The sequence below is a fragment of the Thamnophis sirtalis genome, unplaced genomic scaffold, assembly GCF_051295495.1.
Source record: "Thamnophis sirtalis isolate CommonGarterSnake01/CBP01778 unplaced genomic scaffold, rThaSir2_p1.2 scaffold_5, whole genome shotgun sequence".
Classification (NCBI taxonomy): Eukaryota; Metazoa; Chordata; class Lepidosauria; order Squamata; family Natricidae; genus Thamnophis; species Thamnophis sirtalis.
In genome coordinates, this window is record NW_028261385.1 from 94,901,723 (window position 1) to 94,917,779 (window position 16,057).

The window sequence follows — 16,057 nt, forward strand, 5'->3', positions numbered from 1 at the left end:
GCTGTCAACTTGACTTTTTTGACCTGCAGAGATCCATAGGTTTTTGATCTGCACTACACCCCGCAGAGGGACACGGTGGCTCAGTGGCTAAGATGCTGAGCTTGTTGATCAGAAAGGTTGGCAGTTCGGTGGTTTGAATCCCTAGCGCCATGTAATGGAGTGAGCTCCCATTACTTGTCCCAGCTTTTGCCCACCTAGCAGTTCGAAAGCATGTAAAAATGGAAGTAGGAAAATAGGAACCACCTTTGGTGGAAAGGTAATAGCATTCTTTGCACCTTCGGCATTTAGTCATGCTGGCTACATGACCACAGAAATGTCTTCGGACAGCGCTGGCTCTTCAGCTTGGAAACGAAGATGAGCATCGCCCCCTCTAGTTTTTACCTTTTACACCCTGCAGGCATCCCTGAGTGTGATGTTTCAATGTATAAACAGAACTTCACATATTAAACCCCACAGAGATTTCCCTGTAAGAAGACTGTCACCTAGTTGCATCCCTACTTTGCTATTTCAATTCTCTTGGCCCCTTTTTGAAGACCAAATGAAACCTTCATGGAACCAGCAAAGAAAACTTAAAACCTGGTTTGGAGGCTGTGGACCCAGAAAATTACATTAGAAAGCCCAGCTTCAAATAGCAGTCAGCCATGCAACTCTCCCTGGCTTGACACAATACACCACTAGAACCAATCTGTTGAACCATAGGTTGCTGAAAAATCTGCAAAACCATAGTTTGTCAAACACAATAGCTCAGTTCACATTAAGGTGAAACAAATCACGCTGCATAATAAGGTTTGAAGCTCAACTTTTAGAGAATACTCAAGCAGCTAAAGAAGCAAATTAAAAACATTTTTAAATAAATAAGGATATTAAAATCAATTAACAGTGAAATCCCAACAGAAAAGATGTACTGGCAAATATAAGACCCAAAGGAACATGTTTTATAGACTAGATGAGTGTTTTTCAAATTCGGCAATTTTAAGATGTATGCACATCAACTCCCAGAATTCCCCAACCAGCGAGGAATGGGGAATTCTGGGAGTTGGAGACCACACATCTTAGAGTTGCCAAGTTTGAGAAATACTGCTTTAAACTGAGTTTGTAAGCAATGGCAACCTGTATCCATCTTTCAAGATAACCACTTGATCTTTGTACAATATACTTTGCACTTTAATTAGTTGAAATTTCCAGACATTCCTAGCACATCTCAATGCCAGATGACAACCAATTAGCAGATTCCCCTCCATTTCCCCTTACATAAATACGCAGAAATAAAAGTTGAGACTTTCTCAGCCCCAAGTTTTTTTTTTCCTAAAGGGCAGTTCCCTTTGGACTCTTCTCTTTAGAAATGACCTATCATCCTGGCTTGGCATTCTTTTTGGGCACTCGGGCCAAGAAATAGCCCTGGTGAAATAGTGAAAGCATATCATCCAGGCCTAATCATTTGAGGAAACTGCTTACTATAAGTAATAAAGTAGGCAAAAAGATAGGCAGCCAGGTGTCTGTCCTCATAAAGGACATTGACAACTGCAGCAAATCCAGAGAAGAGCTACCAAAATGGGGAAAGACTGGAAATCTAGTCCTATGAGAAACAGTTAAATTGAGCTTGAAAAAAGTGGATGAGAGCGGACATGATAAATATCTTCAAATACCTAAAGAACTGTTATTGTAGAAGGTTCAGACTTATACTCACTTGCTCCAAAGGGTAAGACTAAAAACCTATTGGATGAAACTTCAAGGATGAAGATTAGGCATTAAGAAGAACATCTTGATAGTAAGAGCTGTTAATCAATGGAACAGGTTACTGCTTGGAGGGATTTACTTCCCATCAGTAAAGGTTTTCAAAGAGAAAGAGCAGGGATGTGCAGTCAGGGAAGGCAGGGGAGGCAGAGCCCCACCACTGTCATCATGAAAAGAAAAAAAATGTAAAAGGAAAAAGGCAAGAGCTGAGGTCAGGCTGAGCTAGTTGCTGCCAGAGTCACTGTGGATGACTCTGCTTAGTGCTTAACTATTTAAAAAAGCCTCTTAAAAATGCCCTCTACAGGAGGAGGCAGGAGAACAATGTGCCTCATCTAGTCTGATTTTAGGCATTTTATGATCACTCGAGCAGAGTTAAGCAAGGGTTAAAAGCCTAAAATTTCCTGACGTAAGTGAGGCACGTGGTTCTCCTGCCTCTTCCTGTAGAGGGCACTTTTTTAGAGGCTTTTTTAAACTGTTAAGCAGAGTCATCCACGGTGACTCTGGCAGCAACTAGCTCAGCCTGACCTCAGCTCTTGCCTTTTTCCTTTTACTTTTTTTTTTCTTTTCATGATGACAGGCAAGAGCAGAGTTGAAATCCTCTCTGAAACATCTGAAAAAGGTATGTGTGAGTCAGAGGGAGGGGGAGGAATTCAAACTTCATTCTCAAGTGTAGATCCCTCCCCAAGTGTAGTTTGATTTCAGGCAGAGCCATGTTGCCTTTTCAAAACACAAACACACACACACACACACACACACACACAGCTGGATAAAACTATATAAACCCAGCTTCACTGATTACAAGTCTGAAAAGGCAACGTGGCTCTGCCTGCAATCAAAGGCTCGGATCGGCTCTAATCCAACTTCTGTGTTTGTGTTTGTTTGAGAGAGAGTGAGTGAGAGAGGGAAGGGGGTAGGAGAGATAGTCCAATCCAACTTCTCTGTGTGTGTGTGTCTGTTTGAGAGAGGGGGGAGGGAGGAAGACAGGGAGGAAGGAGTGGGAGGGAGGAGAAAAAGAATGAAGGAAACTTTTTCGCAAAGGAGAAAAACAAATGCTGTCACTTTAAATCGGAACTGAGCATGCCTGGCTGTGGAATTTTGGGAGTTGAAGTCCACAAGTCAAAAAAAAATTGAAACCCACGACTGTATCAGTGCCTCACCAGCCATAAACCTCACCGCATGTCACTGAGAAAGGGATAGTCATCTGTAGAATGTAGTAATCTGGCAGTGCTGGATTCAATTACCCCTTAGATCCCTTTCAATTGTGCACTTTCCCTATGGTTCACCACCAAACTTGACTGTGCAGAGATGGTCTTCTCCATTCATTAAGCATCATGAGTGAACCAGCAGAAGTGATGACTCCAGACCTTCTACAGATCACTGCCACTTAGCTGAACATACCTCTCAGGTTTGGTGGAAAGGACAGCAATGTATGTACCACCTTGGATACCTTAGAGCAGAGATGGGGAACTAGGGCCCCTTTATGACTTGTGGATTTCAGCTCCCAGCATGACTGTCTCAGGAATTCTGGGAGCTGAAGTCCACAAGTCATAAAAAGACCAGAGATCCCCACCCTTGGTATAATTATATAATACGTAAGTAAGTGATCCCCTTTTAATTCCCTCCCTGATCTCTTCTTGTTACATTAGCAGTGAAGAGGCCCTTTGAGGCTCACCATTCCTAATAGCCATTGATAATGAAGAAGCTCATCTCCCCTTACTGATCTTTCCGCAACTTTTTGAGGCACTGCAGGATCCCCCGGGATACAGCATGACTCTCACTAATGTATTTTAGCTCCAAGGATGGTATTTACTAGTCAGTTGGGGTGAAATGAGATACTAATTACAGGGTTTGTTTATAATTTAAATTATGGAGAACACAGATCGATTTGCCAATCTTTTCCCTGTTGTACGGATTAATTAACTTCCTGTAGTATGGTTTAAAGAGAATTAAAGTAATGTATATTCAGATTGGGTTTTTTACACACACATACAGGAAGCCCAGACAATTTTCCCAAATAATTTGGATGATGGTATTTGTTTTAATTCTGTCCTCAGTAACAAACAATTGCCTAACTCAATCCCCACTTAACAACTCTCTTGCTTAACAATAGAAACTTAGGTCATAAATCAAGGACCATCTGTAGTGCCGTAATGATACATGTATAGTGATGGCATCATACAATGAAGACATCACATAGATGCCACTGTTATATATTTGTGTTCGAACATCTGATGTCTATGTTTTGTGGCATTTGCAATATCATTCACTTCTCTTGGTTATGTGGGAGTGACTATATCTGGTCCAGCGGTGGGATTTACTTACCTTCTCTACTGGTTCGCAAATGTGAGTGCACGTGCCATGTCTGGGCATGCCAATGGTGGGATTCAGCCAGTTCACACCACTTCGGGAGAACCGGTTGTTAACTTTCTGAGCAGTTTGGTGAACTGGTTGTTGGAAGAAATCATTAGGACAGAGAACTGGTTGTTAAATTATTTGAATCTCACCACTGGTCACATCCACCTAACCCACTAGAGTGGGGAAGCAAGGAATGTTGTGGGTCCCGTTCCCTAAGAAGCTACATCTGGCAGGACCCAGAAGAAGAGCCTTCTCTGTGGCAGCTCCCTCCCTTTGGAGCAGAAATTAAACTGGCCCCCATTTTAACAGTCTTTTGGAAGGCCCTGAAGATGTGGTTGTGCCAGCGGTCCTAGGGAATCCAGACTGTGAGGGAGCCCATTAAATGGTTTGAATCGTCTGCTGTCCCTGGAGTGGTTGGTATTGCTTTTTATTTGTTTATTTGTTTATTTTTGGTTTTGTGCTTTTACTGTTTGTAAGCTGCCTAAAGTTGCTGTGAGTGAGTAGGCGGCTATATGCCAGTAAATTGTCATATATAAATAAATAGTAACTATTCTGACACATTGGCTAGAAATGCTGAAGATTGTAGCTCCAACACATCTGAAAGACACAAGATTGGAAAAGGCACTTCTCCTCATAGAGGTCCCACAATTATGGCAGGACTGTTTGGAAATATGCCTGATTTCCAAATGGTCCAATTTTCCAAAAAGATCATCAGCCGCCTCTACAATGCCTATTCAATAATGTCCGATCGATTCAAGATGACTTATTTCTAAACAAATGTTGTTTACATCCACTCTGCTTAACAGTGAGTATAGAACTGCAGGCTGAACCTGTTTTATTTAAGTCTACTGAATGTGTAAGGATTTCTGAGATACACACACAGACACACAGAAACACCAAGAATGGATCGTGCCAAGAACCTAGACTCTCATAATTAGCATACAGTTTGGTTACCCTTCTCAAAGAGGCAAATGTTAGAAATTATCATATTTACACAGGACGCAACCTGGTGAATTATGCAGAGCAATGCTCTGCAACCAAACTTAAAGCAATGTGGTTAGGATGTCCTTTTATGCCAGGCCTTTTTGATACAGTGATTTGTAAATTGCCTATTCAGAAAACTGCCTTTGTCCTATTTGAATCTTCTGCGAGCAAAAGGAAAAAAAAAATATCCACAAAGTAAATAAAGCTTCATGAAAAGAAGGCAAGATCCCTCCCTTTTCCTGCTTGTCATTAGAAATACAAATTACAATTCGACCTACGGTGGACAGAATTTTGCACTAAATCTTAAGTTTGATACCTGAAGAAAGAAAGGAGGGAGGGGAGCGATGGTGCTTCACATTCAGAATACCTCAAATGCAATCCCAAATACATCTATATCCCTGCTTACAATCCTAAAGAGTCCATCATTCATTACGGACTTGGCATGAATAAAATTGCATTTTATCATCTCAGCCCTTTCCATACATTTAAAAAACGTATTTGATTATACAGTAATGTGTTATTTGTTTATTTGCAGTCCCCCCCTTTTTTTTTCATTTTTGAAAGGAAACCAAACAGATATAATTTCTTAGAAGCTGGGAGTTCCTGTACCGAATTGTAACACAGCTAATATCCTGATTAATCACCCACCTACAATGGCAATGCGTTTTCAGGAGATTCAGGCCTCTTCTCTAAAACAAGTGTGACGGATTACTAAATACAGTTCATTTCTAGGCTGATCTTCTTTTCTAACACGGGAAAGCTAATCCCTTTCGAGATCCCTTATGGAATCTTTTCTTCCGAAAAATGCCATTGTCCCTCAAGTGCCTCCTTTGTAGCATTTCATTAGACACCTCAGGAAATGACTGCAGTGTAAGACCTTCTCATTTGTCATCTCCAAATGCTGCCTCTCCTCCTCCACCACCACCACCATGCCAGCCGGTCCCACCACCACCACCGTCCCTGTAGACTGCTATGGGATAAGGTGTGATGGAAATCCTGTACAAGCTGAACTGTACTTCCTAATCAAATGGGTGTAACAGATGGCTGCTGGAGCAAGCCATCACAATGGAAATATCTGCAGTTCTCATGGTAACGGATTCTGCCAGGTCTGGGAGATTTGCTGTTTTCCAGGACATCTGAGCTGCAATCTCTTTTGAGCTGTCTAGCAGTCTCAGCCTCACAGGCTCAGCGTGATGGAGATAGGGTTGAGAGGTGGAGCCTGGTTGTGCATTCCAACTGTGATTAAAGGCACAAAGCAATCCCGGGCTGAATCCGTTCTGAGCTGCATATTCATTACATGTTATCTAGAACCTTATTAGCAAAATGGCGGGGCTAGCTGGTGTTGTGTTCTTCTTCAGCAAAAGGTAAGATTCCAAAGAAAATAAAGAGAGAAACCTAAACAGAGAAAGCATTGATAAGGGGAATTAGGATACGTACAGTGTCACTCATTAATAAAGATAAGGAGTAACATTAAAACTAACAGTTGTTTCCCCCGCGTGGCAGCCCATCAAGATTATTTAGCAGAAGGATGATAAAACATCTGGCTTGAGGAGAAGAAAAAGACATTGAATTTCAAAACAGGATATAAACTCTATTAAATAATGGGGTAGGGATTTTTCAAAACTTATTATTAATATATACATTCATAGGGTTAAAAAGGTTTAGGAAGAAAGAGATAAACAATTCAGGTCCTTACAGGTTAAGTAACAAAATGACAGACATGTCCATAACACCTTTTGGGAAAGAAATAGAGCATGAGTTTTGTCAGCCTTGTAAAGTAGTCCAGAAAGGAAGCATGCCCAGGTAAATTAATTCTACTTCATTGTAAGGTTATATTATGCTGTGGCTCACCAGCGGCCAGCAAGAGCTGGCAGGAGATTTGGACAATGAGGAGGTTGGGGAGGAACATGGGCCATTCCTGGAGTCTGGGGAAGGCTCTGATGAGGGCTCTGTTTCAGAAGCAGAGAGGGGGCCAGGGCCGTCTGGCAGTTAACAGCTGTCTTCAGAGTCAGACATCAATGAGGCAGATGAACAGCTGGAGCCTGTTCCCAGTGTGCACATGCACAGAGTTTCCAGATGAAAGGAACATCTAAGGAACAAAGGTTGACTTGGGAGTAAAAGAGGAGCAAAAGAGGAGGGAGTTTGCAGGAGACAATTAGTTCAATTAATGACTCTCCATCGGCCTGGCAGCTCTCTATTCCAGATAAGGTCTGTGACTGTAAATCCTCCCTTGAAAGACTTTGCTGTATGTGAATGAGCAGAATTCACAGTAAATTAATAAAACGGGTTTTTTGTCAGGACCAGGAGTTTGCTTCATGCTCTTGGGAAGCCTAAGTCAGAACACATTAATGGAATCTTGCAAGTCTGAAAGTATTTCTCTCTTGTCACAGTCCAAGAATCTGGGATGTTTGCCACACCCGTATTCCTGCTATGGGCTAGGTTTCCTGTTATCTTCTTATCTGAGCCGTGGTGACACAGTGCTTAGAAGGCAGTATTGCAGGTCAACTCTGTATTCCACTGCCAGGAATTTGATATCAACTAGCTTGACTCAACCTTCCATCCTTCTAAGGTCAGTAAAATGAGGAGCCAGATTGTTGGGGGCAATAGGCTGACTTTATAAACCGCTTAGTGAGGGATGTAAAGTACTATGAAGCGGTATATAAGTGCAACTGCTATTGTTATTGTTATTATCGAACATTGCCTTAGCTGTAGCTCTTCCCCGTCTCCCAAGGTCATTCCCACATCCCATTACAAATCCACAAAGGGGAGAGTCGACTGGAAGTTCTTCAGCTGGACAGATGAGGGACCTGAGAGCTCTGAAGAGCCTCACATGAACTCTGTCTGACAAACCAATGCTGAGATCCTTTTAGATAAGAACCTCCCTGGGGGGGGGGGGGCGTGAAGAAAGGGCAGCGTCTCATCAGATCCAGAGGGAGTGCAACAGGACCCTCATAGGTCAGAGATTTGCTCTCTGAATCAGCGTCGGGGAGGCAGCATGGCAACATGGCTGCACAAGAAGCTGGCTTCTGGCCAAAGCAACTGAGTAGGAGCAGTGGATGAAGATTTAATTAACCAACAATCATAAATCAGAATTTGGAAAAGGCAAACAACCTTGAGAGTATAAATAATATTGATGGACAAATTGGAATTTGTAAGTAAGAAAGAAAGAAAGAAAGAAAGAAAGAAAGAAAGAAAGAAAGAAAGAAAGAAAGAAAGAAAGAAAGAAAGAAAGAAAGAAAGAAAGAGGGAAATGGCCCAAAAAGAGCCATTTGCTTTAAACAACTTGGAGACAGAAAGACAGAAAGCAGAGAAGTGATAAACCCATTCAAACACAAACTTTGAATTTGGATTTGGATTTGAAAAGACTGTGTTTTTAAAAGAGATTAGAAGAGTGAAATGGAAACTAAAAACATACCGAGGAGATTTACTTTGTTGGAGTTTCTTCTAACTAACATATCTTAAGCAATTCCAATTAATGAGAGGTGGAATGTAATAAGGGTGGGGAATCAAGAAAAAAGCACCATTTTCTCACTTATAACCTAATCTTGTCTGTGCAAAGAATGGAATGTGGAACTCAGAGCAGGAAGTTTTAATTAACCAATTGTCATAAATCAGAACTTGGAAAAGCAGGAGATGGAGAGAAACATACCAAGGAGATTTACTGTGTTTGAGTTCGTTCCAATTAATATATTTTAAAATTGAGATATGCGGTTTACTCCTATATATAATAATTAAACTGAGTTGCTAACTGAATATGATAATGGAAAGATAATTAAATAAAGGTTAAAATATATGGAATATGTACAAATATGAAACTGTTATGTGGAGAATGCAAAGTAGAGGAATCTGATTCACTTTTATACAAATAATTAAACTGAGTTGCTAATTGATTGAATATGACAATGGAAGGATAATTAAGTATAGGTTAAAATATATGAAATATGAGCACATATAAAACTCTTATGATGAACAAAGTGAGGTGTGTAACACTTGTTATTCTACATAGTAGATTAATGGAATTGTAATGAACATTGAACAGTAAGGATTGTTATTTAAAGACAATTAAGGGTAAGCTAAGTCAAGATATGAAAAATGGAGGGGGAATATGAAATATACCTATAATGGAAAATTATTGAGATTATAAAAACAGAACTATAAATTTGAGGCATGTAAGGATGCATAACTATATAAATATAATGATGAGAATAACTGGGAATCATAACCAAATCTACATCCTGGCCAAAAATAGGCTGGGGAGGGAGATTAAAAATATAATTACTATATATGTATACTTTTTTTCCTTTTAAAAAAAGGAGGAAGATATATGTTAAAATTAAAGATGTTTATTGAAATGGAATTATAAACACCAACAACATAAAATAGAGCTCGCTCAGAGGCTGAAATACACCAAGTAAATAAGATGAAGAATGCAGAGTAGAGGAGAGGGGTAAGGGAAGAAGAGAAGGATAGGAGAGAGGGCGGGGGGGAGGAGGAGAGAAAGAAAGAGTGGAAAGGGGAGAGAGGAGAAGAGAGGAAAGGGAAGTAGAGAAGAGAAGGACGACAGAGGAAAGAAAGGAGGTAGGGAAGAGGAGGAGAGAGGGAGAAGAAAGTGATGGATAGAGTATAAATATGGTGTATGGAGAGCAGAAGAGCCAATAATCGTTTTTGGGAGTTGACGGTAAGATCAATTCATGTAAACATTTAATAATACAATACGATGATGGCTATGTAATAGTATACATGTGATTATATATTATAAGAATGAAAAAATAAAAAAAACTTTATAATAACAAATCCATAGAGGGATAATCTGGGTTTTAATTATTGAAAGGCTATCTTGAAGCCTACTGAATTTTATTATTTATCTTCATTTTATACTTTAAAACTCTAATTGCATTTAACAGGAAGGGAACATACTTAAAATGCATGAATATGTATAGAATTGTACATATTCATCTCAAACTCTAAAAAGTTTATGCCACACTACCTGTTGGAAATCCTATAGCAGGCCAGTTTGCAATGACCTCTTTTCTCTACCAAAGGTCAAAAACTCTCAGACAGTTAAAAAAAAAATCCTCTGTGCTTCTATTTAAAGAGGACCATTCTTAGCAAGAATGCTAGGTCTTGTGAAAAGAAGAAAGAAAAAAATGGGGGAGGGAGAGAAAGGAAAGGAAAGCTGGCTGATCTATCACATTGTCCCCAAAGGGACTATAATGTTAAATACACACGCCATCCAGAGAGCTTGTGAGAAAGCTTTTCCAGAAGGATGCATTTGTGATTCAAGAACAGATTTGCTGCCTCTGCTAGGATGAAAGTGCCAATTGTGTTATAATTTCCAGAACCAGAAAGCCAGAGATAAAATGGTGTTTCCCACAAAAAGCTCAAATGATTGAAAAGGTAACTTTTTCAGCATAGTCCAAAGGAAACAATTGTAGAGGCACTCCTGAAAAAGCAGGTGGACTATTGTCCAAAAGGAAAATATTGAGTCTCAATGGTAGGAAGGACGTTTTGATCCCATCCCAACCCCACCCACCCCTGTGCCCAATTCTCTCTCCCTCTCCTTCTTTCTCTCCCCCCTCCCTCTCTCTGCATGTGTGTGTGTGTGCACATGTATGCTTCATGTTGATACATATTTGGCTGTAAAGTGCTGTATTTGGAATGGCTTGTGAGCAAAATCTACCCTCTCCTGAGTTGGGTTGCGATCATCATTCTAGTCCAACCCCCTGCTTAGGCAGGAAACCCTACACCACTTCAGACAAATGGCTATACAACATCTTAAAAATTTCCAGCGTTGGAACATTCAACACTCTGGAGGCAAATTGTTCTACTGATTAATTGTTCTAACTGTTAGGAAATTTCTCCTTAGTTCTAAATTGCTTCTCTCCTTGATTAGTTTCCACCCATTGTTTCTTGTTCTGCCCTCAGGTGTTTTGGAGAATAGTTTGGCTCCCTCTTCTTTGTGGCAACCCCTGAGATATTGGAACACTGATATCATGACTCCCCTATTTCTTCTTTTCATTAAACTAGACATACCCAGTTGCTGCATGGTTTATTTACATGATATCCATAAAATATATTATTCATATCCTACCTTTCCTTCAGGAGCTAAAGCAGTAGTATATAAAAAGTCGCTCCACCCATGTTTTCCCACAGCAAGATCCCAGAGAGGCTTGTTGGGCTCACTGACTGGTCCCAAGTCCCTCAGTGAAATTCCATAGCTAAGGATACACTACTAGAATCTATTGTCTCCCTAGTGCCAGCCCTAACCACTACACTGCACTGTCTCATCAAACTCGAGGAGTATGCACAGAATTAGTATTTGTCTTGGTGTACATCAATAAAGGAACAAATGTATTTCAAAAACAAGGAGAAAACCCACAGGGAATTCATGAAAAAGAAAGAAAAGCAAATGTTCATCCTTTTATCTGAGCTTGTTTCTACTTTTCAGTTTTTTTTGGTGGGGGGGGGAATCAAGTCATTTGTGAAGGTGGGATCCTGTAGATGAATCTGCACAGATGATCTCAATTAGCTGGAGAGATTCATGTGCCATAGAAAGGAAAATTAAGAGAGTACTATTGATTCCCAAACAAAGATCATCCGTCAGATCAATCAAGGCAGCCTCAATCACATATTCTGCCTTGAAACCAGTTTGAAATGTTTCAAGCTAATTTGCTTCTTCCAGGACTGCTTGCACTTGAGAAGCCACCAGTTTCTCAATTCCCTAATCAGAAAAAAATCCCAGATATTTCCTTGTAAAAGCTAGTTTCTTAGGAATCCAGGGCAACTTTTTTAAAGTCAAGGATAATTGCAATTTTAGCCAAGGAAGAATTTTTGCATTTCCTCCAAAAGCATATGATGCTAACTACAGTAAAGGTGCTTCCAAGAACTTCCTAGCTAAAAGATTTTAAAACATTGGACAAAGATCCAGAGAACAAATCATGGTGCATACAGTCCCATTACTATCTGTCATACAACCCCACCCTGTTGTAGAATGTGTTGCCAGTTTTCAAGCTGCAGTTCATTATCTTAACACTTAGAAAATAGTTTCAAAATAGTGCCATAAAGAGACTTGGCAAAAATCAGGAAGGGCTTGATAAAAATTCAAATACAAAAGATGACTTTTTAAAAATATTAGCCAGTAAAGTCTTTACACTGTATGTCTTCAATTTTCCTTTAAAATGTGTTCTTCAAATAGGGGTTAACTTTCCTTTCAGCAGCAGATTTAACCCAAAGGCTGCTTCTTCATATCAAATTACACATATATAAATTACATTTATTCGTACCCATTTCATTCATACACATACTTATTCTACTACCTATTGTCTTGTAAATGATTGACAAAATAAATAAATAAATAAATAAATAAATAAATAAATAAATAAATAAATAAATAAATGAAAGAAAAGAAAAGTATAGCTAAGAAAATAAACTTACTTTTTATACTTGGATTCCTATTATTCATAATTTGGAAGCTTTTGTTTCTACAGCAACCATGAAAATGAGATTATTCAATACATACCTGTTTTTTTGATGTCAGACTTCAACTACCCCAATTTTATTTTATTTTTTCTTAAAAAGCTCTAAAATTTTACTATACCTCTTCAGGTACTAAAAAATGTTGCAATATGACATATTTATCTTATCCCTGAATGTAGGATGCCATCTCTCTTACTCATCACTGGTTTACCCTCAAATATTGTTTCTTGCTGTGGCAGTGAGAAAAATAATAGAACAATTAGGGCAATTCAAAAGAATCCAGATGACACACTATCAGGATGACCAAGTGACAATCCTAGAGAAATCTTCTTTTTACTACTGCCATTTCTCCAGAGTAATGTATAACCAATGATCGCTCTTGGAAGTACTGCTAGTGGGCGAAAAAAATCATTAATTAATTGATTGGCTGAATGAATAAATGGATTTATGCTTGACGAGTTGATGCTGGACTTCCATCTTGGGAGTAAAAATAGATGCGTTAATTCAGTACTGACAAAAGGTTTCCAGTGAATGAATGACTAAACGAATGAATGGTCATAAACCAAACAAGGTCAACTATAATAACTGGATGATTCAATAAATGGAGATTAAAATAAAATAAAATAACCCGGTATAAACCCAATACTTGCTAATGTCAATCAAAAATGTAATAAAATCTAACTCATGTGAATTGATTTGGGACTTCAGGCCAGTAAATAGATATCAATCCAGAATGTCAGAAAACCTGGCAAGTACTAAAAGTAAGTACTACATGGCAAGTACTACATGCATTGGTGTTCCACAATTCAAATGTCCATAATCCAAATAGACCATAAGAAAAAATATATGTCACCACTCCTTTCCAACGTTCTAGGAAGCAAGACAGTAAATCTTGCTTAGATGAAGACTTTCCTGTGAAGAACAGATAGGATATTAAACAAATGTTTATGTGCGGAAAATGGTTTGTAGTTCCTGTGATGGTTTAGGGCCTGAAGTCTACCTCTTTACAGTCCAAAACAGATTTTCTTTTTTACTTCAATGTAGTTTTATTTAGGCCCAAGCATGATCCAGAACTGGCTAAATCATTGACTTTTTTTCCCCCTTAAAGAAGTGTCTATAAACAACATTGAACTAAGTTAGTGACCCATCTCAAGGCTACTTTTAGCCACTATTCTAAATGACAAATTCTCATATGACTCTTTGCCGAGGTGAAGCCAAGTTCCAAATGAAGAAGTGCATTAGTCATACAATTAGTCACACAACAAGGCAGATAGAACGAGGGTTAAAATTTCTGAATGAAACGCTTGCAGTGCACTCAAGTCTTTATAGAGACAGAGATGTGCCCTGTGTAAGAGGAGCTCAGCACCTTTGCTCTAAATAGCTCAGTGGCAGCATGAGCAAAATTATTGCAGTTATGTCTGGCAAAACTCATTATAGCATTTGAAGCCTTCTGGGCACAGACTGAAATGTCACAAGATTGATATCCTCACACAGGAGAAGATTGGAAGGAAGATTCCCAAGAAGTTAAAAACCTCCGACTATTCAATTTGGGTGCCATTCATTTCCCACTTATAGAGGCAATTTAAACAGTGATTAGTAAATAGCACCACTTTGGAATTGTTTTGGAATAGATAATTTGAAGTTCTTCGCAACAACATGTAAAGGGTCCACAGACTTTGCCAAAGGACAATCTGAGTTTTGTGAGAAAGTAACTGCACTGTCAGCATAGAACGGAATGGAAATAATATTGAAACCTAACCCTGAAGGGTAGAACTTCCTTTTAGATAGGAGTTTTAGAGTAGAATCAATATAACAATTAAATAAATGTGAAGCAAGAATGCAACTTCCCAGATAATAACTGAAGCAGAGCAATTGCCAATGGAAGTGATTCCCCCCGCCCCCGCGTGCATGTACAGTAGATGTTCTCAAACATGAAAATATCAGCCACAATAAATTTCAATCCATAAGTAAAACTGCCATTTCCTCCAAAAATCTCACTTTAGAAATCAAATCAAAAGCCAGTAAAGGTGACATAAAGAATTCCTCTTTATTTTTTTTTCCAACTGATGCAGTTGGTCTCATGTTGACTGTCCCATTCTGAGGTTAGCTTGTTCCCCTCAGCCCATTCCTTCTACTGAGTCAGCAATTAACATTTCTCACAAAGCTGCCTGGGATATAATTGAATAATAATGCTTAGTAAATTGGCTGGAAATAATTGGCTAGATTAATTCTGGGGAAAAATTGCAGGTTGGTCTCACTCTCTAGACACCTGCAAGGACCAATCAGTATGGTTGAAGAAGGGAACCAAGGCAGAAGTGCAGCCATATGAATTTGATTTCTATAAATCTGCTAGGATTCATGGACATGAATTCTAAGTAGATATTACTTCTTCAATAAAATATTATTTTCTTTAAATTTGAATCTTACTAGTTTTATTCTGAAATTCTCTTCTATGGAGCTCGCTTAAAAGATTACAACAGAAAAAGATCAGCAGAAGTTAAAAACAAACAAAAGTCTATATATATATATGTATATGTATATGTATATGTATATGTATATGTATATGTATATGTATATGTATATGTATATGTATATGTATATGTATATGTATATGTATATGTATATGTATATGTATATGTATATGTATATGTATATGTATATGTATATGTATATGTATATGTATATGTATATGTATATGTATATGTATATGTATATGTATATGTATATGTATATGTATATATATGATCCATTTTAAACATGAAAACCTGTTCTACATTGTCTTTAGTTGGCAAAGATTACACTCCTTTACAAGTTGTCTTAGTTTGGCGATCGTCTTCTATGGTGACTTTTTGCAGTGATGACAGTGATGTTAGGGGGAAAAAGAACTTTTTTTGTTTATTTGTCCAGAGTGGAGTCTCTCACAGAACCCCGTCAAGTTCCTGCCAAATCCAAGGATTCCACAGAATACAGTATTTAAAAACCCTTGTTCTACTGTGTCTGTAACACTTTCTAGCCATGAAATGCTTAATTTTCAAAACAGAATTAGAAACCTGGAGCTCCATACTACAATTCTTTAGCAAGTATTTTTAATCTGTTATATTTTACTATGTTTCTATATCAATCCATGAAAGTTCCTTTCAAGCAAGATATCCTAAAAAGGTCGCTTTATTCCTACCTTCTAATTTCAAACGAGAGAAAAAGATGAATTCAGAATACTGCTCATAAATGCTATGTGCTTAAAGGCTCGAAGCATTGTTAGAAGACACCACACACCCACTTTACAGTCTGTTTCTGTTGCTTCACTCTGGGAGAAGAGTTTGAAGTATTTCTAGCAGGACTACCAGATTCTGTAACAAACTTGTTCCTTATGCCATCCATCTGGTATACTCGCAAGATTAGTTTTTCTCGCCATATACATGTATACATCCGGACTAGACTGTTTTTCTCTGTGTCATATAATATATGTGGGTATATGCATTATTTTCTATTTGTTTGTTTGTTTTGTCAT

The 16,057-nt window shown here is 38.6% G+C and overlaps 1 long non-coding RNA gene across 1 annotated transcript; it reads left to right on the forward strand.

Annotated features, from left to right (window-relative positions):
- Positions 1-6,363: 6,363 nt before the first annotated feature.
- Positions 6,364-8,171, forward strand: LOC148045478 (uncharacterized). Its single transcript, XR_015696587.1, has 4 exons — positions 6,364-6,437; positions 6,577-6,679; positions 7,464-7,642; positions 7,805-8,171. It is a non-coding gene; the product is annotated as an uncharacterized LOC148045478 (long non-coding RNA).
- The last annotated feature ends 7,886 nt before the right edge of the window (positions 8,172-16,057 follow it).